The sequence below is a fragment of the Ovis aries genome, chromosome 13, assembly GCF_016772045.2.
Source record: "Ovis aries strain OAR_USU_Benz2616 breed Rambouillet chromosome 13, ARS-UI_Ramb_v3.0, whole genome shotgun sequence".
NCBI classification, from domain to species: Eukaryota; Metazoa; Chordata; class Mammalia; order Artiodactyla; family Bovidae; genus Ovis; species Ovis aries.
In genome coordinates, this window is record NC_056066.1 from 78339134 (window position 1) to 78367056 (window position 27923).

The 27923-nt window shown below is 50.9% G+C and overlaps 1 long non-coding RNA gene across 8 annotated transcripts; it reads left to right on the top strand.

The window, feature by feature from the left end:
* The first annotated feature begins 1831 nt into the window (after positions 1 to 1831).
* On the top strand, positions 1832 to 27692 carry LOC105608638 (uncharacterized). 8 transcript variants are annotated; one of them, XR_009595986.1, is made up of 7 exons: positions 1832 to 1870; positions 1971 to 2128; positions 2329 to 2519; positions 5789 to 5895; positions 11793 to 11983; positions 26049 to 26079; positions 27098 to 27692. It is a non-coding gene; the product is annotated as an uncharacterized LOC105608638 (long non-coding RNA). The 8 variants fall into 8 exon arrangements; XR_009595985.1 differs by having other exon boundaries at positions 26049 to 27692; XR_006055753.2 differs by lacking the exon at positions 11793 to 11983.
* Positions 27693 to 27923: the final 231 nt, after the last annotated feature.

The following is a 27923-nucleotide window of genomic DNA, read 5'->3' on the forward strand; positions in this document are numbered from 1 at the left end:
CCTCCTGCCTCCAGCCCTCTTCTCTCCCCCTCAGCCTCGCTGGACATGTGTTCCCCACTGTTCAATGAGCTGTGCCTCCTTCTCCTGCGCTGGTCGCTCGGCCAGGAACACTCTTCCTGTCCTAGCTTTGTGAGGCAGCTCACGGATGGCTCCCACCAACTCCCACTAACTCTCAGCTGGGGTTCAGGAAGGCAGGAGGGGGAGAGGAAGTCCTCATCCCAAGGTGCAGGGTGGGCTGGTGGGCACAGACCTTATCTTCCCCCTCCTCACATACACCCCAGGCCTCTGCCAGCTAAGAGCAGGATTGGGAGGTAGAAGTAGGGCTGGAGCCTGCTGTGTGACCTTGAGCAAGCCACACGCCCTCTCTGAGCTTTGCTTTCTCTGCCCGGTACATGGAGAAAATAATGAACTTCCTCATAGGTGGGTGGACACGGTGGCTGTGAGCTCGGGGGCTGTTGCCTCTGTGGGCGAGATGGCATTCTGGGAGAAGATACGAGCACATGTCTTTTTCCAGCTGGACCAGGCCCACACCGGTGGCCTCGAGCTGATGCCAGGGCTATCTTGGGGGATGGATCCCTTGGCAGCCCCAGGGTTCTCCAGCTTGGTCGTCCTTGAGTTACCTAAGCAGCCACTGTGTGTCCAGCCCCAGTTCTGAGTAGGCACTAAGGGGCTTCCCAGCTGGTGCCAGTGGTAAAGAACCCATCTGCCAATGCCGGAGACATAAGAGACAAGGGTTCAATCCCTGGGTCAGGAAGATCCCCTGGAGGTGCGCAGGGCAACCCACTCCAGTATTCTCGCCTGGAGAATTCCCATGGACAGAGAAGCCTGGTGGGCTACAGTCCATAGGGTCGCAGAGTTGGACACGATGGAAGTGACTTAGCAAGCATGCACGCAGGGACAGAAGACCTGGGTTCAAATCCTAACTCTGCCACTTAGCAGCTTTATTATCTAGGTGAGTTAACCTCTCAGCTTCTCATCGGTGAAGTGGGAAAACTAACAGCACTTATGTCCTAGAGTCGTGAGAGAAGCCAGTGAGATGATGTAAATATTACCCTCGGCACGTGGAGTAAGTACCTAATCTATGCCAGTTATTATTTTTATGGTATTATTTTTTTGTTATGACTGCTGTTTACCAGCTATGGGGGCTCCCTACGCCTCAGTTTTCTCATCTGTGAGGTTAATTGCACTGCCGCCCTGTAGGGGTTGAGTCTAATAAGCACAAGTGGTGTCGAGCAGAGCAGGTCCTCAGTGGGTTTTTGAAAATTTCAAGGATAGAATTCATTTAATACAGTACCAGAAGTCATCACTGATCTGCAAATGGTTCCTATGAAACCTTTTTATTATCTCTCTAGTCAAACAAACGCCTATTTGGTTTAATTGAATTGAAGCAAACAAATGAGATAAGAAAGAAAATCCCCAGCCTCGGGATAGTCATTGCAACCCAATGGGCGATGAGAGATACATGTGCTTCTAATAAAAAGCCAAGGATTATATTAACATTTCGAGTAATTACGAGCGTGCAGTTGGAAGACCTTGGCAAGTCCCTACTCTTCTCGGACCCTCGGTCTTTTCTTCTCTGCAATGGGTATGAGAACCTTTAACCTGCGGGATTATGGTTTGGCTCACACCCATCACAACTATGGCTTATGGAGTGCCTCCTGTGTGCAGAGGACTGTTTGTCATCTCCCCCTCCCTCCCAGGAGGGGAGGTTGGGCACAGGCTGCCCCCCCAACCCAGGAGAGGACAGCTGGAGACGTGGCTGGAGATGCCGCTGCGGGAGGGAAGGAAGTGGGGGGGGCTGGGCAGGCTGGACTGACGCAGCTGTGATGTCAGCGACAGGCCGCAGGCGGTGGCCAGCCCAGTGCGAACGGTGAGCTCTCTGCTGGCCTGGCGTGGTGCCTCCCCCCCGGGGTGTGTGTGGGGGGTGGCCTGCTGCCCCCCTTAACCCCTTCCCGGCCTCGTTTTCCCAGACAGCCATCCCCCGGGCCTGGCCTTGCCCACAAGATTCCCAGATTTCACAACCGGGGCTGGCGCTGAATCATGTACAGTAAGTCCAGGGAGAGAAACTCCTGGCTGCCCGGCGTCCCCAGGACCGGCCAGCCGCCAAGCCAGTCTTCCCTCCCCATGGGTGAGTGGCTGCAGGGAGCCAGGGATCGTCCCTCCGGACCGCCAACCAGCTGCGGGGGGCGTCGGGCAGGGCACGTGACCTCTCCAGGCTGCGCTGGGAATCAAGGGGTGGGGCTGTCTCTAGGGGACCCTGGGGCTCTGGAGGGCGGGAGGTAGGGCGTGGGGGAGACTGGTGACCGGGAATGCATCCCTTTGCCTAAGCTACAGTTTCCTGATCTGGAGGATGGGCATAATCACAGGACTGACCTCACGGGGCCAGTGCGAGGATTAAATGAGATGATCCATGCACAGTGCTGAGCACAGTCAGCGCCCGACAAGCAGGACTGTCGCTGTTGTGATGTCAGAGTTCCCCAGGACTTTGAAAGGCTCCAGAGAAATCATTCAGTCCTTGGGTGAGCCATCCCCACTCCCTGCCCGCTAGAACACCCACCCCTCTCCTCGTGACCCAAATGATTCTTATTTTTAAAAATGTCTTTATTACATCAATAAATATCTGTTGAGCACTGCTGTGTTCTACCAGGTCCTGGAAATACAGCAGTGAATAAAAAAAAAAAAGAAGAAGAAGAAATAAAAACAAGCCCCTCTGTTCTCACAGAGTCTATACTGTAGTGAGGGCATCAGAAATTTCAGGTCATTTCAGAGAGGGATGAGAGCTGTCCAGGAAATAAAGCAGGAGCTGTGATGGAGACAGCCCAAGAGTGATTCTCTGAGGAGGTGACCTTTGAAGAGAGATTGGATAAAAAGAAGCCAGCGTGGGAAGGAGTGTGTGTGGGAAAATTGCTGTGGGCAGAGGGGACTGCAGGTGCAAAGATGCACTGGTGGGAGCCAAGGTGTGTTTGGAGATCACCTGGGCCAGTGTGGCTGGAGCGGGGGACCTGCGGGTAAGAGGGGGACCAAGCGAGCGTGTGGGGGTCGGCGGGGCACAGACGCCCTGCCTGCACCAGCACTCTGAGCCCTGGGCTCCTCCTGAAAGTGAGCTGCCTGGGGCCTGCCCTGTGCTTGCAGGGGCGGCCACTTGGCAAGGGCCTGGCTCCCTCCTCTCTGGGGTCCCCAAGCCCAGGAGCAGCCCACTCACATGGAAAAGCCTCATCTCTGGGGTCACCATTTAGGATCGGGCATCTACAATGAGGCTTCAGCTGGGACTCAGACAGCCTCAGGGGAAAGTGGAGGGCTGAAATCTGCCTCTTCCTAGCCTAGGGCTTTGACCTTTGCATCTCAGAGCCTCAGTGTCCCCTTCCGTGAGATGGGCACAATGTTGCCACATAGAGGGATATATGCAGTGGAATACTACTCACCCAGGAAAAAAAATGAGGCCTTGTCGTTTGCGACAACGAGGATGAACCTTGAGGGTGTTATGCCCAGTGAAATAAATCAGACAGAGAAAGACAAGTATCGATACCATGTGATTTCACTCGTGTGTGGACTATAGAAAACTACTAAACGAACAAAAAACCAACACGTAGATACAGAGGAGAAAGTTGCGGCTACCAGGAGGGAAGGAGAGGCAGGGCAAGGGGGTGGGCAAAACAGATACAGGGGCCCCGCCAGTTGGGGGTAGATGGAAAATGAACTTTTAGTGGTGAACACACTGTTGGGTGGGCTTACCAGATGGCACTCGTGGTAAAGAACCTGCCTGCCCAGGCAGCAGACATAAGAGACCTGGGCTCGATCCCTGGGTTGGCAAGACCCCCTGGAGGAGGGCATGGCAACCCGCTCCAGTGTTCTGGCCTGGAGAATTCCCATGCATCGAGGAGACTGGTGGGCTATCGTTCATGGGGTCGCAGAGTCGGACACGACTGAGGCGCCTCAGCACGCACGCACAGTGTCGGGTGTGCAGAAGTAGAAACAAGATGTTGTACACACGAAACTTATATAATGCCATGTCGGTATTACCTCAATTTAAGAAAATAATATAAAAAATAAATAACTGAAAGGAGGAAGACAGGGCTTGCTCTGGGATCTGTCCCTGTTTCCCCTCCCCAAGCCAGGCAAGAGGCTGGGATTCCAGGGGCAGAGGGCAGCTGGAGCTTGCTTCTGGGGCCCAAGAGTTGGGGGCAACATGAGGCCTAATCAGCATTCCGAAGAGTGTTTTATTTTATTTTTTATTTTTTGGCCGTGCCAAGCAGCATGTGGGATCTTAGTTCCTTGACCAGGGATCACACCTGTGCCTCCTACATTGGAAGCACAGAGTCTTAACCACTGGGCCCCTAGGGAAGTCCCCTGAAGAGTGTTTTAAAAATTTTTTTTTTTTTTATTTCTAGAATTTTTTTTCTCTCTTTTTTTTTTTACCATTTCCCATCAGGCCGTGGCAGTCAGGATGGCTATTGGCATGGGAGGCTGGGGCCTGACATGCAGCCAGGGAGATGGAACGTGTCTGTGTGTTTGTGAAAACCACAATGCCTGTGGGGAAGGCAGGCTTCTTGCCCCCTGTTGTGCACATAAAGAAACCGAGGCCCTGACAGGGGAGGGGTGCTGCCCTGGTCGCCCCATCAGGGAGGGGCAGAGAAGCAGTCTCAAGACTGACTGGTCTGTGTGGCTTGTGCCCACTCACAGCCCCATGTCCTCCTGGCACTGGGCGTCTTGGGGCAGGACGGCTGTCAGAGCCAGATGCCCATGACTGCTGCGCTCCTACACATCTGGAAAGGAAACCGGATGGAGGCCGAATCAGACCAGGTGCGACCCCTCTTCTTCCTCCCCCGGGCTGGGAGTAATTATTTGCCCGGGTTAATAGTGCCCACTTCCCACCACCTTTCATCACAGCTCCTGGAATTGCCAGGCAGTAATTAACCCTCCTAGCACCCCTCTGAAGTTGGTACTGGAGGCAGACATGTTATTATACCCATTTTTTTTTTACAGATGGGTAAACTGAGGCAGGGCTCATTGAGGCCTAGGAGCCTGTGGTACCCCTATGACTCAGCAGCTCAATCAGTCTCCACTTCCTTCCCACAGGAAGCAAGAGGGCTTACCCTCCAGACACCCCTTCCCCTGGGGGCCGAGCTGCAGATGAGAGACTTGGCAGGTCTTGGATACTCCTTGTTCCTGCCCTCTCGCCTCTCAGAAGCAATAGGCATGGGCTTGGGACCAGGTGGAAGGGGCTGGGGTCTGTCTCTGCTGTGTGACCCTGGGCAAGTCACTGCCCTGCTCTGAGCCTCAGTTTCCTCCTTGGTAAAGTGGGGATAACCAGCCCCACATTGTGTCTTTGTTTCCCTGAGCAGAAATCACAGAGCAGACCTCTGGTCAAGCTCCATTCCCCGCCCGGCTCTGGCCACATGGGCCTCCTCCGTGCTCTTTGGACACCCAAGTCGCCTTCAACCTCAGGGCCTTCGCATGTGCAGAGCCATCTGCCCAAAATGTCCTTCCTTCAGATCTCTGCCTAGCAGGCGCCTTCTCTGCTTTCTCAGCTCAAACGTCACTTCCTAAACCTAGAGTCTCTCCGCCCCCCTGCCCTGCCCCAACCCCTTGCTCTATTTTACTTTCTTAAAGTGCTTGTGAAGGTAACTCATCATTTCCCATGTTTGTTTCCTCATGAGCTCCACCAGGGCAGAGATTTCCATCTGGGTCATTCACGATGTGCTCTTAAGGCTCAGCTCAGCTTTAGGGACACAGTAGGTGTTTAAGAAATGATTTTTGCTTTCTTCACCTCTTGCCTGGCTCACTCCAGGGTCAGCTACTCCTTGTCAACTGAGGATGGGCCGAGCTCCACTCTCTTGAAGGTCTCAGGTTGCTTTGAAATCCAGGACCTCAGTCTCGTAGCTTGAGAGCAAGAAGGTAGGTGAAGGGAGAAGGGCCACCCCCGGAACAGACACCTCACCCCTCCCCTGCTGCCTCGGGCTCATGGACTCACTCCAGGCTGATCCCCAAGCCAGCCACCCCCTCCCTTGGCATGTCTGTCAGCACCCTTGGGGGAAAGAATTTGGAAAGGGGAGGAAGAGAAAGAAAAGAAGGCAGGGTGCGAGGGGACGGTTCCCACACCTGTGTAAATAAATTGTCGTCTTAAAACTTGTCAAATATGCTCACCTTCAATGCCCAGTTCTTGGGCTTGTTTTCCTTGGCAAGGCCCCCAAGGGAGTGGAATTTCGGCTGAAGGGAGCCCAATTGTCATCCTCTAAGCATGTTCCCAGGCCAAGGGGGCCAGGGACGGCTCTGGCTGATGCTCCACTTCCGTCCCCAGAAGTACTGGAACGTTCCTGGGATTTCAGGAGCAGCCGCCAGTCCTGGAAGCTGTCCCAGAATTCTGGAATGTTGGAATTCAAACAGCCTCCTGCCCATTTTTCAGAAGAGGCACATGAGGACCAGAGAGGGAAAGCGGTTGGCCTGAGGTCACACAGCATGCTGGGAAGCGCTAGAGTTTTCCAAGAGAAGATGGGATCAGTATCCATCTCCTGGTTTCTCCTGTATTGGGGTAATAGCACCCCAATTTCCTACTGGAGAACCTCCTCTTCCCTCATCTCATTCCATGAGATTTGGGTGGGGTGTCCTAGGACCCTGTCTCCAAAGGTGGACATGTGACCAGGTCTGGCTCCGTGTGATCCATCCAGGGATGGGCGTGTAACTAAGCCTGCCCAATGAAACTTGATCCTGGGACTTTGGTTGCTGGGAATTATTGGCGAAAAGGCTTGCAGTTTTTCCATTGGATGGAGAGTGAGCAAGTGAAAGCTTGGAGCATCGGGGACTTCATAAGAGAAAAACCTGCCTGAGAGAGATCAAGACAGAGCTAGACAGGGTTGGATCCCCTGGCTCCAGCCATACCTGAAATTAGACACACTTGAATGTTTTCGTTTTATGAGCCACTACATTTCCTGTTTTTGGCTGAAAACAGTTTGGTTTTCCATCACTTGCACACAAAAGGGGATAACTGACCCAGGGGAAGGGAGAAGGAAGTGATTCCAAACCGAGGAAACAGCATGTGTCATGACCCTGAAGCAGCAATGCTAGGGGATATTCAAGTAACAGGGCAAAGAGAGTCATCCCCAAGGTGAGGTCAGGAGTGTCTCAGGTGGTCAGGGTGGGAGAAGGGAGCGTCTCCAAGCAGAGGGAACAACCGATGAGAACGCTCGGAGGGGCAACCAGCCAGTGAAGACTAACCACGTACTGGGCTTGTGTTGGGTGCCAGGGAACACGGAGGTGAAAAACGCGAAATCGAATCCAGCTACTTCTTAACGGCTCTGGCCAAATGTGGGCTCTTGTGCTTTCAGAGCTGAGCCATCGCACCCTTCCAGCATGCTGTCTCAGATGCACGTTCTCTTTGTTGATACAGTTGGGCACCTTCGGGGCCACCCAGCTTCGTTTTCTAGGGTGCAGAGCGTCAGTTCCCATTGTGTCACAGAGAGAGAGTCATTCCCTTTGCAGACCTTTCTACAGTTCTTCCTTTACATCATGAAGAGCAGATGCTAACCTGTCTCTAACACTCAATCCTTGCTTATCTCCCGTGGTGAAAATGAGCAAGTCTCAGACGTCATACCTCTGGCATACAGTTCTCTCTAGCTAAACTTTTAAAAACTTTGTACTCAGCTATGACATATGCGGGAGAAGGAACTGGCAACCCACTCCAGTACCCTTGCCTGGAAAATCCCATGGACGGAGGAGCCTGGTAAGCTACAGTCCATGGGGTCGCGAAGAGTCGGACATGACTGAAGTGACCGAGCATGACGTATGGAAAGACGTGCTCGGCTTGAGTTTTCACAGCCGAGTAACTGCTGCTGCTGCTGCTAAGTCGCTTCAGTCGTGGCCGACTCTGTGTGACCCCATAGACGGCAGCCCACCAGGCTCCCGTGCCCCTGGGATTCTCCAGGCAAGAACACTGGAGTGGGTTGCCATTTCCTTCTCCAATGCATGAAAGTGAAAAGTGAAAGTGAAGTTGGTCGGTCGTGTCTGACTCTTCACCACCCCATGGACTGCAGCCTCCAGGCTCCTCCGTCCGTGGAATTTTCCAGGTGAGAGTGCTGGAGAGGGGTGCCATCATCTTCTCTGAATTAGCACCTAAACAGATAGGGCCAGAGCCCTCCCTCTCCTCTGCCTCTTCCCTTCCTGTGAGCATTGCTCTCCTGGCTCCTATGACCATAGGTCAGTGCCACTTGCTCTTGAACTTTGATCCTTTTCTCTTTCTATAAATTTGCCCTTTCCAGAACGTCATATAAGTGGAATCCTATAGTGCATTGGTTTTTGAGACTGGTTTTTCTTACCGTCAGCACTTCGCATTTGAGACACGTTCATTTCATTGCGTGTTATCCGTACATTGATCCTTATTATTGCTGGATCAGTTCAGTTCAGTCGCTCAGTCGTGTCCGACTCTTTGAGACCCCATGAATCACAGCACGCCAGGCCTCCCTGTCCATCACCAACTCCCGGAGTTCACGTCCATCGAGTCAGTGATGCCATCCAGCCATCTCATCCTCTGTCGTCCCCTTCTCCTCCTGCCCCCAATCCCTCCCAGCGTCAGAGTCTTTTCCAATGAGTCAACTCTTCGCATGAGGTGGCCAAAGTAGTGGAGTGTCAGCGTTAGCATCATTCCTTCCAAAGAAATCCCAGGGCTGATCTCCTTCTGAATGGACTGGCTGGATCTCCTTGCAGTCCAAGGGACTCTCAAGAGTCTTCTCCAACAGTACTCCATTATATGGACATACCACTGACTGTTTACCCACTCACCAGGTGAGGGAAATGTGGGCTGTTTCCAGATTCAGTGACTATAAGTGTAGCCACTTAAAAACTTTTGCAAATAGGTTTTTATGTGACCATAACATTTTATTTATCTTGGGGAAATTTCTAGGAGTAGAATTGCTGGGTCCCATGGTAACTGTACGTTTGACTTAATCAGAAACTGCTGAACGGTTTTCCAAAGTGTCTGTGCATTTAGTATTCCCATCACCATTGCATCAAAGTTTTAGTTGCTTCCCATCCTCACCAGCACTTAATATCGTCTGTTTTCTGTTTTTAATTTTAGCCATTCTAATTGGTGTGCTCTGAAACGTCATTGTGTTAATCTGCCTTTCCCTAATGACTAATGATGTTAAGCATCTTTTTATGTGCTTATTTGCCATCTGGGTTTTTTTTTTTTTTTTTTGGTGTAGTGGCTGTTCAAATTTTTGCCCATTTAAAAAATCAGATTGTTTTCTGATTAATGGGTTTGGAGAGTTCTTTCTATATTCTGGAGACGAGTCAGTCCTTTGTAGATATGTGATTTGCAAATACTTCCTTTCAGTCTGCGGCCTGCCTTTTTATTCTCTCAACAGGCAGACTTCAATAACACTGTTCTGTTTTCATTGTGGTGGTTTTTCTGGCTATCTTTGATTTATGGCAAATATTCTTTGTTCTTTTCAAATCTAGTGATCGTATCAAATGTCTCCTCTTAAAATAAATTCACTTAGATAGAAAGGTAATTCAACTTGAAGGAAAATATTAAGCAATAGGCTTTTCTGCCTGCAGTGCAGGAGACCTGGGTTCGATCCCTGGGTCAGGAAGATCCCCTGGAGAAGGAAATGGCAACCCACTCCAGTACTCTTGCCTGGAAAATTCCATGGATGGAGAAGCCTGGTAGGCTACAGTCCATGGGATCGCAGAATCGGACATGACTGAGCGGCTTCCCTGGTTCACTGGTAGAAATAGTGGAAAGCAGACAGCAGAAAAATAGTGAGGCCGGGTACTTGAATAGCTGAGGTGTGGGCAGGTCTGATTCATTTCACCAGCAAATACGGATGGAGCACCTACTATGCTCCATGCTCTGTCTCTTTTAGCACCTACTATGCTCCATGCTCTGTCTCAGGTGCTGGGATGTGCATGAGGACAAAAGGAAGAGTGTTGCCCTTCTGTTGATGGTTTCTCTCCAGCGAGCTCCTCTTCATCCTTCAAAAGCCGACTTGAATGACCCTTCCTCTGTTTAACATTCCCTGGAACACTCACCACTTCATACTGCAATTTTCTGCTTCTGTGAACTTCTTTCTGGAAAGGGGATATATCTGGCAGCCTCTGAGCAGGTTGCATAGAGTCTGATGCTTAGGTTCTCAATGAACAGCATCTCATGGAGTAGATGCTATTATGAGATGCCAAAGATGGGTTTGTTGATTTTAATAACTGAAGTTACCCTGTTCCACCCAGATGCGCCCAGATGTGGCCTAAAGCCCTTCCCTGCTGCAGTCTGAGCTGGTGCTATGCAAACCAAGGTCATTCTCCTTGGCCTTCCCTTCCACTGGCAAAGACATCAAGAGAAGAAGCCTCCCAAACTCGATGCCTTCAGCTCCCCTCCTTGCTCCCCATCCAGTACCCGTGGATGTCTTCCCTGGTACTCATGATCCCACAAACACTCACCAGGCATCTCCTTGTCTGACTTGGCTCCAGGGACCGCTTCACCCTGGCTCCCACCACCCTTCCTCCCGCTTCTCCACTCCAGCACAGCAGCCTACTTCTGCTCCTCCGGCACACCAAGCTCATTCCCAGCTCCGGGACTTTGCACTTGCTGTTCCCTCTGTCTGAGACCCCCTTTTTCCAGCTGTTTGCATGACTGGCTCCTTCTCCACATTCAGTTCTGAGTTTAAACTACTCCCTCCCCAGAGGCCCTCCCAGGCCACACTATCAAAAGCCTCCCTCACGTCTACATTTTATCCTATCAGTTCAGTTCAGTTGCTCAGTTGCGTCCGACTCTTTGTGACCCCATGGACGGCAGCACGCCAGCCCTCTCTGTCCATCACCAACTCCTAGAGCTTGCGCAAACTCTTGTCCATTGAGTTGGTGATGCCATCCAACCATTTTATCCTCTGTTTTCCCCTTCTCCTCCTGCCTTCAGTCTTTCCCAGCATCAGGGTCTTTTCCAATGGGTCAGTTCTCTGCATCAGGTGGCCAGAGTATTGGAGTTTCAGCTTCAGCATCAGCCCTTCCAATGAATATTCAGGACTGATTTCCTTTAGGATGGACTGGTTGGATCTCCTTGCAGTCCAAGGGACTCTCAAGAGTCTTCTCCAACACCACAGTTTAAAAGCATCAATTCTTTAGTGCTCAGCTTTCTTTATAGTCCAACTCTCACAAGCTATGATTGTATCCTGTAATTCTGTTTATTTTCTTTGTAGCACCAAGGGCTCTCATTTCAGAGTTTACTTGCGTGTTCACTTATTTCTTGCCTGTGTCCTCCATTAGAGCATCAGTGCTGTGGGGGATTTTGATCTGTCCTTCCCTGTCTTCCCAGTGCCTGGTACAGTGCCCAGAATACAGTAGAAGCTCAATAAACTTTTGTTGAATGAATGAATGATGTCTCCTTTGAGGTGCACTCAAGCAAAACTGAGTCCCTTAGCCCATGTGACAGGCTGATGGCTCTCGGTGCTTCTTCATGGTGGACCTTCAGGGTGGACCACGTCTTCCTCTTCCTCCTGGTCTCCATCAGGCCCCTGCAGCTGGCCCAGTGCTGAGCACTGCCTACTGGGTCCACCAGGCTTGTGTCCTGCCAGCTGGGGCATTCCACCATCTTGGAGCTGTCCTGTTGGAAGGTGGTCCTCAGGGCCTCACCCACTGTGGACTGTGGGAGGGGCCGGAGCCAGCTCGGTGGGCTCCGAATCACACCAGCTCCCTGCGAGTCATTCCAGCTCCTTTCTGTCCTCCTGGTTCTGTCACAAGGAAGGCAAGGCTCCACTTGAGGCCTGTGGGTCTTTCTCATTTCCTAATACGTCTTCTTTTGTTTTAAGAAACAGTGTGTGTGTGCGAGCTCAGACGCTTCAGTCATGTCCTACTCTTTGTAACCCCGTGGACTGTAGCTCACCAGGCTCCTCTGTCCATGGGATTCTCCAGACAAGAGGGCGTAGCCATACCGTCCTTCAACAGGATCTTCCCACCCAGGGATCGAACTCGCGTCTCTCATGTCTACCTGCGTTGGCAGGTGGGTTCTTTACCACTTTGTGTAATATGCGGAATATTTCAATTTATAGCAAATGCCTTAGGTTGGGTCCCCCTAGAAGCAGATCCCCAAGAAAATAATTCAAAGCCAAGTAGTTTATTTGTGAGATGATCCCAGAAAACTCTGGTGGAGGTGTGGGAAAGTGAGCCTAGGAGGTGGTGGGGGGTAGGCCTCCAGTGCAGGGAATATTGTCGAGCAAGGAACCCCTGTGGGCACCTGGGGCTCCACCTGATGCAGAACTCTGAGAAATGGTACAGAAGGTGCCGACAGCCTTGGGATTTTCCAGCGGGGGTGGGGGGCGGTGGGCGCGGTCAGGGAGCTGAGGCATGGATACCCCCTTGGGCATGCCCCCCTTGGTTGGGGGCAGCTCCCTGGCGTGTTAATTCCCAGAACTTCTGGCCTCCTGCAGGTGGGCAGAGCCCATGGGTAAAGGGGGTAGGTGCTGGCAGCTGGAATCTGGTTTATGTTCATGGGAAGTAAGCAGGAGGGGAGCTGGGCGAGGCACCGACAGCAAATGCCTCGTACTTGATGCTGGTTTCTCAGATAAAGCAGAGATCAAATGTTTCCTTTAAAATGAAGTTTAAATAAAAGTTGAAAACATGAGTCGGCTTTAAGAGAAAGAGTAAATAGTGTACGGGGGAAATATGACTGTGGCAAACACTGCCACTTCTAAGGGCGTTTAAAGCCTTTAACTTCCCTGGTGGCTCAGACAGTAAAGAACATCCAGGTTCGAGCCCTGGGTCAGGAAGATCCCCTGGAGAAGGGAATGGCAACCCACTGTAGTATTCTTGCCTGGAAAATCCCATGGACAGAGGAGCCTGGTGGGCTACAGTCCATGGAGTCCCAGCGTCGGACACGACTGAGCGACTGATACTTGCAAAGCCTTTAACAAGCAGACGTTTCTCCTTGGTGACCCAGCCAGATGGGGATACAGAGACCAGCCTCTCCTCACAGCACACCCACCCCAAAACTGCTATGAATTCCTGGGAATCTTGGAAATGAGCCGTGAGGCTTGAAGCCCTTTGACTTGGGGTCTGTCCCTTAATATCTCTAGGCTTGTCCATGAAAAGGGTAGGTTCTAAAGTCACGTGAAAGAAGAAATGTGTAAAAACAGCCAAGACAACTCTGAAGCCAAAGAACTAAGATGGAGGACCTGTCCGTCCAGGCTTTGGGCTCTATGAAAGTGAAAGTGAAGTCGCTCAGTCGTGTCTGACTCTGCGATCCCCGTGGACTGTAGCCTGCCAGGCTCCTCTGTCCATGGGATTCTCCAGGCAAGAGTACTGGAGTGGGTTGCCATTTCCTTCTCCAGAGGATCTTCCCAACCAGGGTTCGAACCCTGGTCTCCTGCATTGCAGGCAGATGCTTTACCATCTGAGCCACCAGGGAAGTCTATGGGATCTATGGCAGAGGTTTAAAAAGTAAAACTCTATGTGCCTGCTAGGTCAGTTCAGTCATGTCCGACTCTGCGACCCCATGGACTATAGCCTGCCAGGCTCTTCTGTCCATGGGATTCTCCAGGCAAGAACACTGGAGTGGGTTGCCATGCCCTCCTCCAGGGGATCTTCTGGGATCAAACGTGCATCTCTTACGTCTCCTGCATTGGCATGCGGGTTCTTTACCACTAGCGCCTCCTGGGAAGGCTGGTATTGGCATAGAAGTGGGCAAATACATTAAGGGACTGGAACAGAGTCCTGTAACTAGCCCAGGTGTCACTTGTCCTGCTGAGGGATGTGAAAGAGTTTGGGAAAGGGGAGACAGCATTTAGCGTGGAGTTCTCTGAATTGGGTCTGGGCTGGGGCACTGGCTCCCCAGCAGGCTCCTGTCGGTGGCCTTTCCCTGGGGTCCCCCTGCCGAGGCCCTGGGGAGACATCCTCGTGGACCACACGCTCCCTGTGTCTGCCCTGGGAATCTCAGGAGCCTCCAGGGCATTGTTCCCTTTGGAGTTCTCTTTGATTCTTCTGATTAACCCACAGAGACAGCCGCACGTGGGTGCTGGCCGCCCTTTCCCAGGTCTCCAAAGCTTGCTCATCTCCTTTTAGGAGGCAGAGCAAATCTCAGCCTGGAGCCCTCAGCCAGCCACAGAATCCAGCTAGAGTTTAATAATATTTCTTTGTGATCATTGCTTTTAAGGTTATGTTTTGTCTGTAGAACAATAACTGTACAAATTTTCCTTGAAAATTTCCTTGAAAAAAGTTCACGTTACTGACATGTGCTATGAAGAGGATGAACCTCCATAACATCATGCCGAGTGAAAGAATTCAGATCCTGAAGGTCACCTGTGGCGTGAATCCCTGTTAAACACGTAGAATAGATAAGTCCATGAAGACAGAGAGCAGAATGGTAGCTGCTCAGGACTGGGGTGCAGGGCTCAAGAGTGGGGAGCAGCTGCTTAATGGGTACCGGGTTTCCTTCTGGGGTGATGAAAATGTTTTGCAGCTAGTGAGAGGTGGTGGTTGCGTAACACTGCGAATACCATTGTGACTAGCACATGAATTGTTCACTTTAAAGTGGCTAATGGATGTTATGTGAATTTTACCTTAGTAAATGATTTTTTAAAAACCAACCAAGCAAAGGAAAACAAAATCATTCATAAAAAGTGTGAATGACTTTAAAGATGACTTTTCAGCGAGGTTTAGGAGACATTGGCTGAGGGAGCTGACCTCACCCCCAGACCATGGCCCCTGCCGTGCCCAAGTGTGGAATGCCCCCTCTGTGCACTGATGGAATGCTGCCCATCCCTGGGAACCAAGCTGTAGCCTCAGCTCTGCAGGAAGCCCTCCCTGATTACACGGGCCGGGCCGGGCCGGGGATCAGAGCAGTCAGCTGGGCCAGTCCTGCAGCTGTGCAGACCTTGGTGCAAATCCTATTAGTGGGGAGGAGTCTCCTAACTTTGGACACACTGCTTACTTAACCCTCCCAAGAGGGCCTCAGTTTCCTCGTCTGTAAAATGGGGGCTCATGGTTGTTCTTATCTCACCAGGTTGAGTTAAGCCTATGTAGAAAGCCAGCAGACGGGGCCTGGTACAGTGTGGATGCCCTTGGCTCACCCCTGGCTTTGAGCACTGGTCACATCATATTGATTCATGTACCTCTTGTTTCCTGAACTGGAAGCAAGGGCGCAGTCTTTGTCATCCTTGTATCCACAGTTCCCACACAGGGCTCAGGCATAAGTCTTCAGGAAAGATGTGTTGATTGATGCCCGAAGGGATTCCTCAAAACCTGCCTCTTCTGCCCACCTGCAGGGTTCTCCCCGACCCTACCCCCCGTCGAGCTCCCGTCCTCACTCACCTGGACCATTGCGGCCACCTGGCCGTGTGCTCTACTCCTCACCCGCATCTGTTCTCTACGTGCAGCCAGAGGTCTCATCGGAACCTAAGTCGGCCAGTCCCGCTCCTGCTCTGAGCCGTCCTGGGGCGCTCCTCTCACCTAAAGTCTGAAGCGCTCCTCGTGGGCCGCCAGGGCCTGCGTGGCCTGGCAGTCCCTTCCCTGCCCCCCTAAAACCCCAGCCTCCACTGCTGGACTTTTGCACCTGCTGTTCTCTTTCTTGAGGACACTCTTCCCCAGATATATTGCCCACTTCCTCCCGTCCTTCAGGTCTTGGTTCAAATAACTATTCCTGTTAAGGGAGATTTTCCCTGGCTTCTCAGACCTCACTGGACACCAAAGCTCTCTTCCTCCCTTAGGAAAAGCCCCTGGCTGGGGTCCTGGGTCCCAGCCCATGTGTCGGGAGAGGAGAAGCTCCCAGGCCACTCTCTGGACTCGGGGCCCCAGGGTCAGCTGTGGAGGTGGGCAGCACCAACCGTACCTGGTGCAGAGGTCCCTGCCTGCCCGCCCTCCGTGGGAGGCGCCCTGCCCAGCTCACACGGGCTTCCAGGGCAGGTGGGAAAGTCCCGCGTCCTCCTCCTCTTACCTGACAAGGGCTGACTCAGACCCTCACCCTTGGCCAGAGGGAGCCGCAGCCACCCCGCCCGGGCCCTTGATGGGAAATGGCGCTGCCAGGGCCTGGCTGGGCCAAACCCTGACTCACGGCACCCCACCCAGCCTCTGCCACTGGGAGTCACACCCCCCTCTGGCCAAAGACGCTCCAGCTTCGCTCCCGGGGAGCGTTCCTCTCCACGCCTTTGCCCCAGCAGTGCCCTGGTTGGCAGTGCCCTTTAACCGGGAGTCTTCTGTTCCTCCGAGCCCAGCCTGAAGGCCATCTTCTGGTGGGGAACGCCAGAGATTCTTCTGGCCAGGAAAGTGAAGGGGTCGTGAGAGAGGTGGTAATGATAATAGTAATAATAATAATAACTATTATACAGTAATAACAGTAACTAGTCACGCTTTCGCTGTGCGAGGCACTGTAGGAAATACTTCATTGTATTAATTCACTCAACCTTCACAATAATCTTCTGGGGTAGGGACTTTCATTTTCCCAACGCACAGAGTGGTTAGTAATTTGCCTGAAGTGACCAGCTGGAAAGTGGGAGGAGAGCGATTCGATCTCAGGAGTCTGGCTCTCACACCATCATTCTCATCTCCCAGACCTGGAAGACCACGCGGAGACCCCTGAGGGAGCTGGGGAAGAAGGAGGTCCAAGTTCTGGGCTCGGTCTCAGTTGCCCCTCCCCCACAGTGGGAATAGGCCCTGCTCTTCAGGGTACGGGTGGTCTTTGTTCCCTCCATCAGGGTGAATCCTTGGAACACGGGTCTGGGCAATGCACCAGCAGTGGCGGGAAAGGCATTCACATGTACAGAGCAAGGACTATGGCCCGGACACTTGACCCATTAGCCTCTCAGCAGCTGCAAGCAGTGGGGGCAGTTACGAGCATCCGTTTTATGGAGGAGGAGGAGACTCAGGCCCAGAGAGCAATAAGATTTGCTCAAGATCACAGAGCTAGGATATTGGATTTAAACCCAGGATTGTTCTGATACCGTAAGGCCTGAGTCCCTTCTGCCGAGTGGTGACATGGCGTCTCAGCGAGGAGCAGGGCAGGGCCCAGAGGTCAGAAAGAGCCCAGAACTTCTGTTCGTGTTGCCCTCTTGCTCCAGTATCTCACTAAAGTCCACCCACTCATTCACTCATCTGCCATCCACCCACCCATCTTCCACTCACTTATCCATCCACCCACCCTTACATCCACCCTTTCATCCATCCATCCACCCGCCTACTCATCTACCCACTCATCTACCTTCCAAGCACCTGCCCATCCAGCCACCCTTCCGTTGTCGTCTGTCCCTTCCGTCAGCCTCCATCCATCCACCCACCCTTACATCCACCCTTTCATCCATCCATCCACCCGCCTACTCATCTACCCACTCATCTACCTTCCAAGCACCTGCCCATCCAGCCACACTTCCGTTGTCGTCTGTCCCTTCCGTCAGCCTCCAGCCATCCATCCACACTTGCGTCCGCCTATCCTTCCGTCCGTTTTTCTGTCCCTTTCACCTTCTGTCTGTCCTTCCATTCGTCTGCCTCTCCATCATCTTAAACAGTATCTGTCCATCCATCACCCATCTATTCTTCTAATCATGCATCCATCTCTACGTCCATACATCCCACAGATGTTTATTTAACTGATGGCTACTATGCCCAAGCCTTCAGATCACTGTGCCTTGAGCCAGGAGAAACATACCTAATTAGGCTTCTGTTTATTTGCTGTTCCAGGAAAGCTAATTGTGGGGTTTGTAAACAGCCCTTTGATGGCTGGAGAGTTACTTAAGAGGACAGTTAAATAAACCACTGCTGGGTGGAAACAGTCTGTGCTGGTACAGAGCGGGTCCAGAGTCATGGCCTGCCTTGCACGGCAGGAGGAGGGCTGAGCTCCAGAGAGTGTGGAGGCTCTGGGGTCAGAAAGAAGTCAGAATAATGGACAGTGGCAATAACATCCCACAAGTGTGGAATGCCTACGGTATGCCAGATGCTGTGTTAAGCATAGTTCTTACAGAAACTCCACGTGATGGAAACTATGATCCCATTTAAGGATGGGGAGACTGAGGCTTGGGGAGGGACATCCATGTGCTCAAGGCCATAGGGCTGGGAAGTAGCACAGTCAGGACATCAACCTGTCTGTGTGCAGCAATGATGGTAATAATAGCACATAATTATATAGCATTCACTAGATGCTAAGGCACTGTTCTCGGAGAAGGCAATGGCACCCCACTCCAGTACTCTTGCCTGGAAAATCCCATGGATGGAGGAGCCTGGTGGGCTACCGTCCATGGGGTCGCTAAGAGTCAGACACAACTGAGTGATTTCACTTTCACTTTTCACTTTCACGCATTGGAGAAGGAAATGGCAACCCACTCCAGTGTTCTTGCCTGGAGAATCCCAGGGACGGCGGAGCCTGGTGGGCTGCCGTCTATGGGTTCGCACAGAGTTGGACACGACTGAAGTGACTTAGCAGCAGCAGCAGCAGCAGCAGCAAGGCACTGTTCTAAGAATCCCACTAAATACACAACCCTATGATGTTGCTGCTATCATCACTACCATTTTTCAGGTGAGAAAGTTGAGGTTGAGAGGCTTAAAGTAATTTGAAAGAAATTACTCAGCTGCTAAAATTAAAATAATAATAATAATAATCTGGACTTACTCTTCACCATTTTATGCAGTGGATTACGCCTTCTATGCATTTAGCTTAGAAAGATCTAGCCATATACGATTGGCCAAACACTTTTTAAAAATCATTTTTTCATTTTTTCTGTTTTATATATCTAAAAATACTGTGAAACTATAACTTGTTAGGTCTTTTTAATTGCTTAGTTCAGGGGTTGGTAATCTTTTTCTATAAAGCTAGTGCATAATAAATGTTTTGGACTCTGTGGACCATATGGTCTCTGTTGCAACTACTCAACTCTGCTGTGGTAGCTGGAAAGCAGCCACAGACAATATGAAACTAATGGATGTGGCTGTGTGCCAATAAAACTTTATTTACAAAAACAGGCGGAGGGCCGGATTTGGCCCAAGGGCTATAGTCTGCCAACTGCTGACTTTGTGCATTTAAAATGAATCTGTAGTCACCAAACCGTGTGCTCTTGCCTTTTTATGAACAACGAAAGATTTTCAAGGGTACTTTAAACCATTGCTCAGTTCCACCTCCAGACCATTTGCTCACATATGCCCTATACAACATTTGCCCCTTTGTCAGCTAGCGGCAGCTTCTGAAGGAATTTGCAACATTTTGGCATTAATCTAATTCCTTTATTCATGCAGTCAACAGTCTTAAGAGGTGGTCAGCCTGGCTGACTCCCCACTAGGGACTCTGAGAATACCAAAGGGCATGGGAGTTACTCTTCTCCACACCAGGTTTTGTAAACTTCTGGCTTAAAAAAAAAAAAGAGTAAAGTAGAAGTTAAGTAGTCCTATGACTGTGGCTCTAATACGATTTCCTATTGGTGACAAGAACAAGGAAATGAAAGGATGACTGGTAGAGAGATTACAAAATGTCCTCAGAGCTAGTGGGAACAAAACCGGGTAAGGTCAGAAAGATCCCCTTTCCTCTTTATCCCCACCCCCTTTGCCTCAGTGTTGATTTCCCAGCCTCAGAAAAGTTGTGAGCCTGGGGAACAGCATGTGTTCACGTCCAAGTTAAAAGACCAATGACAACTTGGGTAAAAATATTTGCAACGTCCATGTAAACAAATGATTTATTTCCATAGTAGCTAAAGAATCCCTGCAGAGCAATAAGAGAAAAACCCATAGAATAACAGCGTAAGTAGATGGAAACAGGCAACGTACAGAAACAGAAATCCATATGGCAAATAGGCATGCGAGATATCCAGCCTTGCTGGTAGTCAGGCAAATATAAACTAACAAAAATTAGACAAGGTTTCTGAGTCCTCTGTTTGTCACAAATAAAAGACTAAAATGTAAAGTATTCAGGAGACCGTGGGAAATGGCCACGCATATTCTTCTGGTCCAAGTATGAACTGGAACAGTCTCTCAGAAAGATACCTTTACAGTATACAGTCAAACTGTAATTTCATCTTTTTTAGAACCCAGGAATTCCGTTGTTTGGCGTCTCCTTTAGAGAAACGTCAGGCACAAGGGACATGTGCCAAAATGGTTACTGGAAACGACCTAAATAGCTGCTGGCGGGGGAAGAGTCTAGCACCTTGCAGTGGCCTGAGGACTCCCCATCTTTTGAGGCAGACCCTACCCACTTCCACCATTGATGGTGAACCTGCTGGCTATTCACATTTCCCAGTCTCCTTTGCAGTTATGGGGTGGTCACATGACCTGGACTTAACCAATCAGACACACCTACCCAAACTTGGAATGAGGGGTAGTCCAGAGGCAGCAGAGAGGTCTTACCCGATCTAGTCCTGTGGCTGGGGCACTGGCCCTGGTTCTTCAACTCTCTTAGACTCTCCCAACCCCTGATTTTAATTTGAGTTTTTTAAAAAATTTATTTTTTAATTGAAGGATAATTGCTTGACAGAATTGTGTTGGTTTCTGCCAAACATCAACATGAGTCAGCCACAGGTATACACGTGTCCCCTCCCTGATGTGAGCTTTTTCCTCAAGTGTAGAATACATACAGAAAAAGGCACAGGTCATAAGTGACCGCGTGACGAATCTTCCTAAGTGAGCACATCAAGCCCACATCAAGAAACAGTGTTCCTGTTCCCCAGAAGCTCCCCTATTCCCTCTGCCAGTGATGAATTCCCCAAAGGTAACCAAGGGTAGTGTGTCTGTTTCTAGCCCTTTACTTAAATAGAATTAAATGACATGTTTTTGTGTCTGGCTCCGTCTCTTAATGTTGACATCTCTGAGACCCATCTATGTTGCTGCATGTGGTTGCGGGTCATTCATCATTATTGCTGGGCAAGAAGCCATCGTCTGGATGTGGCTCAGTTCATTCATTCCCTCTACTGCGGATGGGCACGTGGCTGTTTTCTAGGTAGAGGCTGTTTATGAATAAGGCTGCTCTGAACATTCCTGTGTACATCTTTGGGCGAACATCTGTCTACATTGCTGTTGAGTAATAGACCTATTGCTAGGTCATGTGGTGAAGGCATGTCTCATTTGATTAGAAATCACCAGCTTTCCAAAGCGTCTGCACCATTTTGTGTTCCTACCAGTCATGTATGAGTTTCTTCTGGATGTTCCACTTCCTCATCAACTCTTGGTATTTTCTGTATTTTTCTTTTTAACCATCCTAAGTGGTATCCCTCTGTGGTTTTACATTGCATTTCCCTGACAATCAGTGATGTTAAGCCCCTCTGTGTCATTCTACTGGGCATTTTGCATCTCCTTTGTGAAATGTCTCCTTGACCCTGTCTTTTGTGTCTATTTGATTGATTGTTCTTTTCTTTTCCCCTAAATTACTTGTAAGAGACTGTGTCTCTTAGTCTTAGTTGTGGCATGCGCGATCTTTAGTTGCAGCATCTGAACTCTGAGACGCAGCCTGCTAACTCTTAGTTGAGGTGTGTGGGATCTAGTTCCCTGGCCAGGGATTGAACCTAGGCCCCCTGCCCTGGGAGCATGGAGTCCTAGCCACTGGACCACCAAGAAAGTCCCCTGTGTCTCTTTAAATTACTGTAACAGGCAGGGTTTTGCAGGAAAAGAAGATCAATAGGAGATGAGCTATCTATCATTGATCTCTCTGTCTGTCTATCATCTAGCTTTAGGAATGCAGTTATGGAGGGTGGCAAGCCTGAAATTTGTAGGCAGCCTGGCAGGCCACAAACTCGGGGAGGATTTCTATATTATAATCCAGAGACAGAATTCCTTCTTCTCCAGGACACCTCCATTTTCACTCTCAAGGCCTTTCACTGGTTGGCCCACCCACATTATGGAGGATACTTGCCTTTACTTAAAATCAACTGAGTGTAGATGCTAACCACACCTACAGAATACCTTCCCAGCAACGGTGAAACTAATGTTTGACCGAACAACTGGCACAATAACCTAGCTAAGTCGACACATAAAATTTAAACGTCCAATTACTCAGAGTTGTTTACGTTGTTTGCAACTTGGGAGCCCAATCTGGTTCACCATTTACATAAACACACACACACACACGCACGCATGCTTGCACACACACAATATCAGCGGCAATGTTGTGCATTTCTATGCGTGTACGTGTACAAGAGTAAGTCTGGGAGGACACTGCCAAACCAGTTACATGACCACCTCAGGGAGTGTCCGGATTGAAGGTCAGAGGGAATTTTAACCATTAACAGTAACAGTAAAGAAAAATATTAAAGAGTATAATAGTGTCCATTATGAAATTAAAGTTAATTTTTAAGTGGGAAAACAGTTTTCAAAAAATAAAGGAATCATTACGTTCCCATTATTCATTCAGCAAAAATGGACTAAGCACCTGCTGTGTGCTATTGCTGGTGATACAGAGGGCAGGATGGGCAGCCTCTGTCCTGCGGCACTGACATCAGAGCGGAGGAGTCAGGCAGTGGAGAAACAAAGAACTTGGCAAGGAACTTCAGAGAGTGTTTAGGAAGGCTCTGCAGGAAAGGCAACCAGCGTAGAGAGGAAGAATGAATGGAGGTGTGGGGCTGTGTTGCCCTGATGTTCAGAGAAGGCCTCTCAAGGGGACCTTTGAGTCCTGCGGGAGGGGAAGGAGCTGGCTTGGAAGGGGCAGAGCGGGTGGCCAGCCCCACAGGTGTGAAGGTTCTAATGCAGGGAAGGGCCAGACGAGGCACGAGAACCCGGGCAGTGCGTTTGGAAAGGGAGGCTGAGAGCAGGCCCAGTGGTGGGTGTGGTGGAGCCTCGAGGGGCTCTGCTGCCTGTCCCAAGATGAACTCTGTGCCGAAGCCGAGCTGCCTGTTTGGGGGAGGGGGAGGCCTCTGAGCTGCACGCAGGGCCTTATCCCCACGTTGCTCCAGCAATCCCTGTAGGATTAGACCCCAGCTCTGAAGATCCCGCCCTCAGGCCTCGCCAAGCCAGCCCAGGCTGGCAGCATCCAGAGGGACGTCCCAGGGCTTCACCCTCTCTGCCTTGGAACAGGAGGGTCAGCAAGATCCACCATCACTGTCTCATCGAATCATAGTGTAACAGGGACGAGGAAGGTAACCAAAGAGATGCTTTCCCTGCACCATCCCTGGGGCTCCTGGTAAGAGCCCCAAGGGGTGGAAGGTATTAGTATTATTCCCATTTTATGGCCCCAAACACCGAGGCACAGAGAGATTAAAACCCCTGACCCCAGGGTCTGCTTTCTTCACTCTTGCAGTCTAGAACCTGGCTCTTCTGGCTCTCAGGCAAGAGCAAGGCCATCTTTCTGTTTTTTTCTTTTGTAAATGACAGAGCCCTGGATGGGAAAGGACAGTCCCATCTAGGCTTTCTTTATATAGGTGGAAATTCCAAGGTCTGGGGAGAAAAGGGAACCATTCCCTGACTATTCAGAGCCAGAGCGGGAGCTGGGCCTCTCTGCCCGCAAGGCCCTTGCAGTTTTACCCCCTATTGCCCTCTACCTTCCTTCCTTCTTTCAGTGATGGTTAGACTGGCCTCTAGGGCTTGCCTAGTGGCTTAGATGGTAAAGAATCTGCCTACATTGCAGGAGACCCAGGTCTGATCCCTGGGTTAGGAAGACCCCCTGGAGGAGGGCATGGCAACCCACTCTAGTACTCTTGCCTGAAGAATCCCATGGACAGAGGAGCCTGACGGGCTACAGTTCATGGGTTTGCAGAGCTGGACACATCGGAGCGACTTAGCACGCACGCAGACTGCCTCTAGGCTGTTCTTCCGGTATTCCGATCTCAATCGTGCCTCAGGGCCTTTGCACTTGCGGCTCCCCTACCAGATCTGGTCCGTCGTTTCTTTCTTGCCTTCCTTTCCCACTCCATGGACAATAGTCCTGCGCTTACTCCTCCTATTTTGCCTTATTTTGTGCCTTAGCTTTTTTTTTTTAACCCTCAGTCATTTTATTAAATATATTACATATGACTCATCTCCCTTCCTAGAATATCAGCCCCTTAAGGGTAGGGACTTTATTCACAGCTGTTTTCCCAGTACCCAACGCAGGGCCTGGGCCTCCATAATGCTCAGTATGTGCTTGTGGAAAGGATGGGCAGATGGATGGATGGGTGGGTGAGAGATGGGTAACAGACGGAGGCACTGGTAGGTGATGGGTAGACAGACAGATTCATAGACACATAGGCGGTGGAAGGATGAATGGAGGGGGGAGGGGTGGACAGTTCCCCCAACACGATTTCCCAACCCTGGGCTCCGGGTCTCCCACTTGGCTGTTCTAACTTGTCTCCTTTGGCTCCAGGCCTGAGCCGGCAGCTGTGGGGGCTTCCACAGGATCAGGCAGGAGTTGCTGTTTCTCATCCTCCTCTGCGGCTGGGCAAACAAAAGCCTTTGTTCTCCCTCCCCGGCCTGGCCCCCCCTAGAGCCCAGGGTGGGAAGCTGCTGGCAAGTCAGCGACTCAACTTTGCCACAACTAAATTTTGAGGCTTAACCTGTCAAGCTGGGCCCAGGGGGTCCTGTGGCCCACACTGGTGCTGGGCATAAAGGGGATGTGATGGGGGCGCTGTGGGCACCCCCCAGAGATGATTCCTACCTGGGTGGGCCCGAGAGACTCCTGGAGACCTTGATTTGGGGGAGGTGGGTGGGGGAGTTACAAGATGAAGCTGGTCCTGGGCTCTCTACGGACAGCTCAGGACGATGTTTCCTCTTGTCCCTCAGAGCTGCCCCCACAGGGCAGAGGGGCAAGAGAAGGGAGCCTCACGTGGTGCTGCAGTGGGCCCATGAGGGTGGTGCCATCAGAGTACCCATGGCACAGAGGAGGAAACTCAGGCCCAGAGAGATAGTTAGTGTGCCCTGTTGAAAGCCAAACTGGATGGGCAGTAATTACCCAGCTGGGCTGTCTCTGCTAACCAAAGACAGTGGCTTTTGGCCAGTTTCTTCCTGTCTTTGTCCAGGTCAGATTTGAATCATGTTCAAATGAACCCCAAAGCCAGTGGATCGTGGACGCAGTGACTGGAGAGCCTGGCACCCTTAGCTCACCAGCCTCACTAGCACACCATTGAGGAATTTAAACAGCTCACTTCCCTGCCTGCTCTGGAATGGGGTCCCACTTCCTGAGCAGAAAAAGTGGGAAGAAGCTGGGGTCCTAGCGTGGCAGTTGAGATCCATCCACGACACTTCTCGACTTCCTCTCTGTACAGCGCCCTGCGCAGTAGGTGCTGGGACTCGTCCGCACAAACCATGTGCCTTCCAGCCTCTGCCTTTGCCCGTGCGGTCTCTTGCATAGAGCATGCTGTCCTGGTCTGAGTTCTTCCAGAAACAGACCCTGAGACAGGATTCAAGTTCAAGACGTATATTCGGAAAGTGATTCTGGGAAGTCCCCATAGCAGGGTGGATGAGCAAGACAGGGAAGGAAGCAAATAGAACACGTGGTTATCAGCAAGCAACATCCAAGGGGATCTCAAACCCACGCAGGGAGCCGGTGTAGAGCATGGATCCCAGACTTTTTCCAGCCAAGGGGAGAGGAAACCAGCCGTGTATCCGCCAACTCTCCATCAGTGGTCAGCTGAGGGCTCATTCCAGGCCATCAACTTTCTGGAACTTCTGGTTATGCACATGCCCACAGCCAGACCAAAGTTCTCAATTAGAGAGAGTAAACATAGGTATTTGCAGCAAGCGGGAGTGGTCATACAGGGGATTTGGGTGGGCACCAACAGCATTTGCTACAAGTGTTTATTGGTTCCTGATCTTTTTCTAGCAGACTCCTATTCATCCTTTAAAACCCATCCTTCACTCTCCCAAGGGAGATTTCCCTAACCCTTTTAAATCAGTCAATTACTTCACCCCATTCCTTGTATGCACATCTAATATTAGCCTTTCTCACAGAGGGTTGTAATTACCCTTTAAAACCTTTGCTTGTCCCACTAGGGAGTGAACAACTTGAGGGCAGGGACGACATCTTGGGATGTAGAATGTGCTGTTTGCTGTTGTGAACTCCTGAGTGCCAGTCTCTTGACCACTCTGAAGCTAACTCTGGTCACCAACTCTGTGTCCCCAGGACCTGGCTGTTATGGGCCCTCGGGAAACTGGCAAAGGAATTGAAATTCCATTTTTAACTCACTGACATTTCTTCTTTCCAGGATGTTTGGTGTTTTGATTCTGGAGATTTTGGTAAGCAAGTGAGTCTCCATCTGTGTTATTTCTTCTCAGAATCACTCCTGGAGAGCATTTAGAAAACTTCAAGGTCTGAGGCCCCACTCTGGAGATTCCGATTTCAGTCACTGGAGCTACTAGGTTAAATTTCAATGATAATAGGGAGCCTCAGAGACATTTCCCCCACTTCAGGGGTGCTCATGGAGAAAGTTCATCACAATGTCAGTCACGAATGTGGGGAGGGGAGGGAGGAGCAACCCGGAGTCTGTGCTAGAAGAAGGGGCTCAAGAAGTAGGGAGGATGCAGAAATCAGAAATGAGAGGCAACGGACTAGGCACACACGCAGCCGTGTGGCTAGAGCCGAGACACGGCGCAGCGCCGGGCGGAAGGGGAAAAAGCGGACTGACGGTCCATCCTGCATGGTGTGCGTGAAACCGTGCTGGCCCACGGGGGCCGTTCTCCCTCCTGCCTGAGGAGCTGCTGCGGCAGGGTCTCTGGGGTGGGTCCCGGGAACCGATATTGTAAGAATGTGAAGCCCGGGTGGAGGATCATGGAGCGCCGGAGTACGAGTGCCTCGGTTCGATGTCTGCACTGACGTCAGGGCTCACTTACCCGGCAATGATGGAACGCGGGTACGCACGAGTCGAGGGCCTGCTGTGTGAGAGGCGCTGTGCTGGAAGCTTCACGCGCATTGCCTCACTTTAGTCCCAGGTAGCCGTCTGTGGGAGGTTCTGTTGTACTCCGCATTTCGTAGACGGGAAAACTGAGGCACAGGGTGGTGAAGTCCGTGGCTGAGGATTCACGGCTGTTCAGCAGCCGATCAGGCTTGAACCAGGGTCTGTGAACCTGACCCCAGAGCGCTTGCCCTCTCTCCTCCTGCGTCCTCCAAAGTTGCTCTTTCTGATGCCCTTTGACCCACCAGTTCAGCAACCCACAGGCATTGACCCACTCAGTTCTGCAATAAATTATTGTTGATGTTGTTTTTCCCCAATAAATCCCTCATGGCCTTTTTCCCACCCTTCTTCTTTAACCTCAGCACACAGACAAATCCCACATCACAAAGGCCGAAGCAGCTTCTGGAGGCGAGCGCGTCATTCCACGGGTCAACAACTGCATGGGCCATGTTTATTAGGCTTATTTTAAATTGCTTCCCCTTCCCCCGATGAAAGGCGGGATTCTTAAAATTACTTCTCCTCCAAATCAGCCCTCAGAGGCGCCACCCTGCCCCGGAAGCTCTCTGACTTGCCTCCTAAGGAATTATTAATTATGATTTGTTTTTATAATCGTCCACTTGGAGCCTCGGATGACACATGCTCAGACTTGTCCACCCTTTAAGAGAAGGAATCAAAGGTTCATGGAAATCAGTTATGTATATCAAGTGGAATTACTTGGGCTCAGCCCTGGGTTTGCTCTGTGACCTTAGGCGAACCCCTTCCCTCTCTGGGCCTCTGTTTTCCTAGTTGTAGAAGGAATGTGGACGGACTTCTAAAACAGGGTTAGGATATATGTCTCCCAAACTGTGAATATGCCAGAGCTGTGGGAAACGGTTGTAAATTGTACATGGATGGACATTTTACAAGTTTTATTGTGTTACTTTAACTTTTAAAATATAACAGTGCTACAGTATTTCATTTATGCTGCTGTTTTTGTTCTTTGGGATGGTCACAGGGAGGAGGACCCCTGATTCACACAGTCACTTAGGTATCCCAACTGCTGGAGGCTCTGCCGTGTTCAAAGTCACCCTGGGGATCAAGATCCAGTGAGAGAGGAGATGGTGGAGAAGGAACCCGTCAGCCTGAGTGATGTACATATGTACCCTCTCCCCACCCTGCCCTGCCACGCTTCTCTGTCCAGAACTAGTC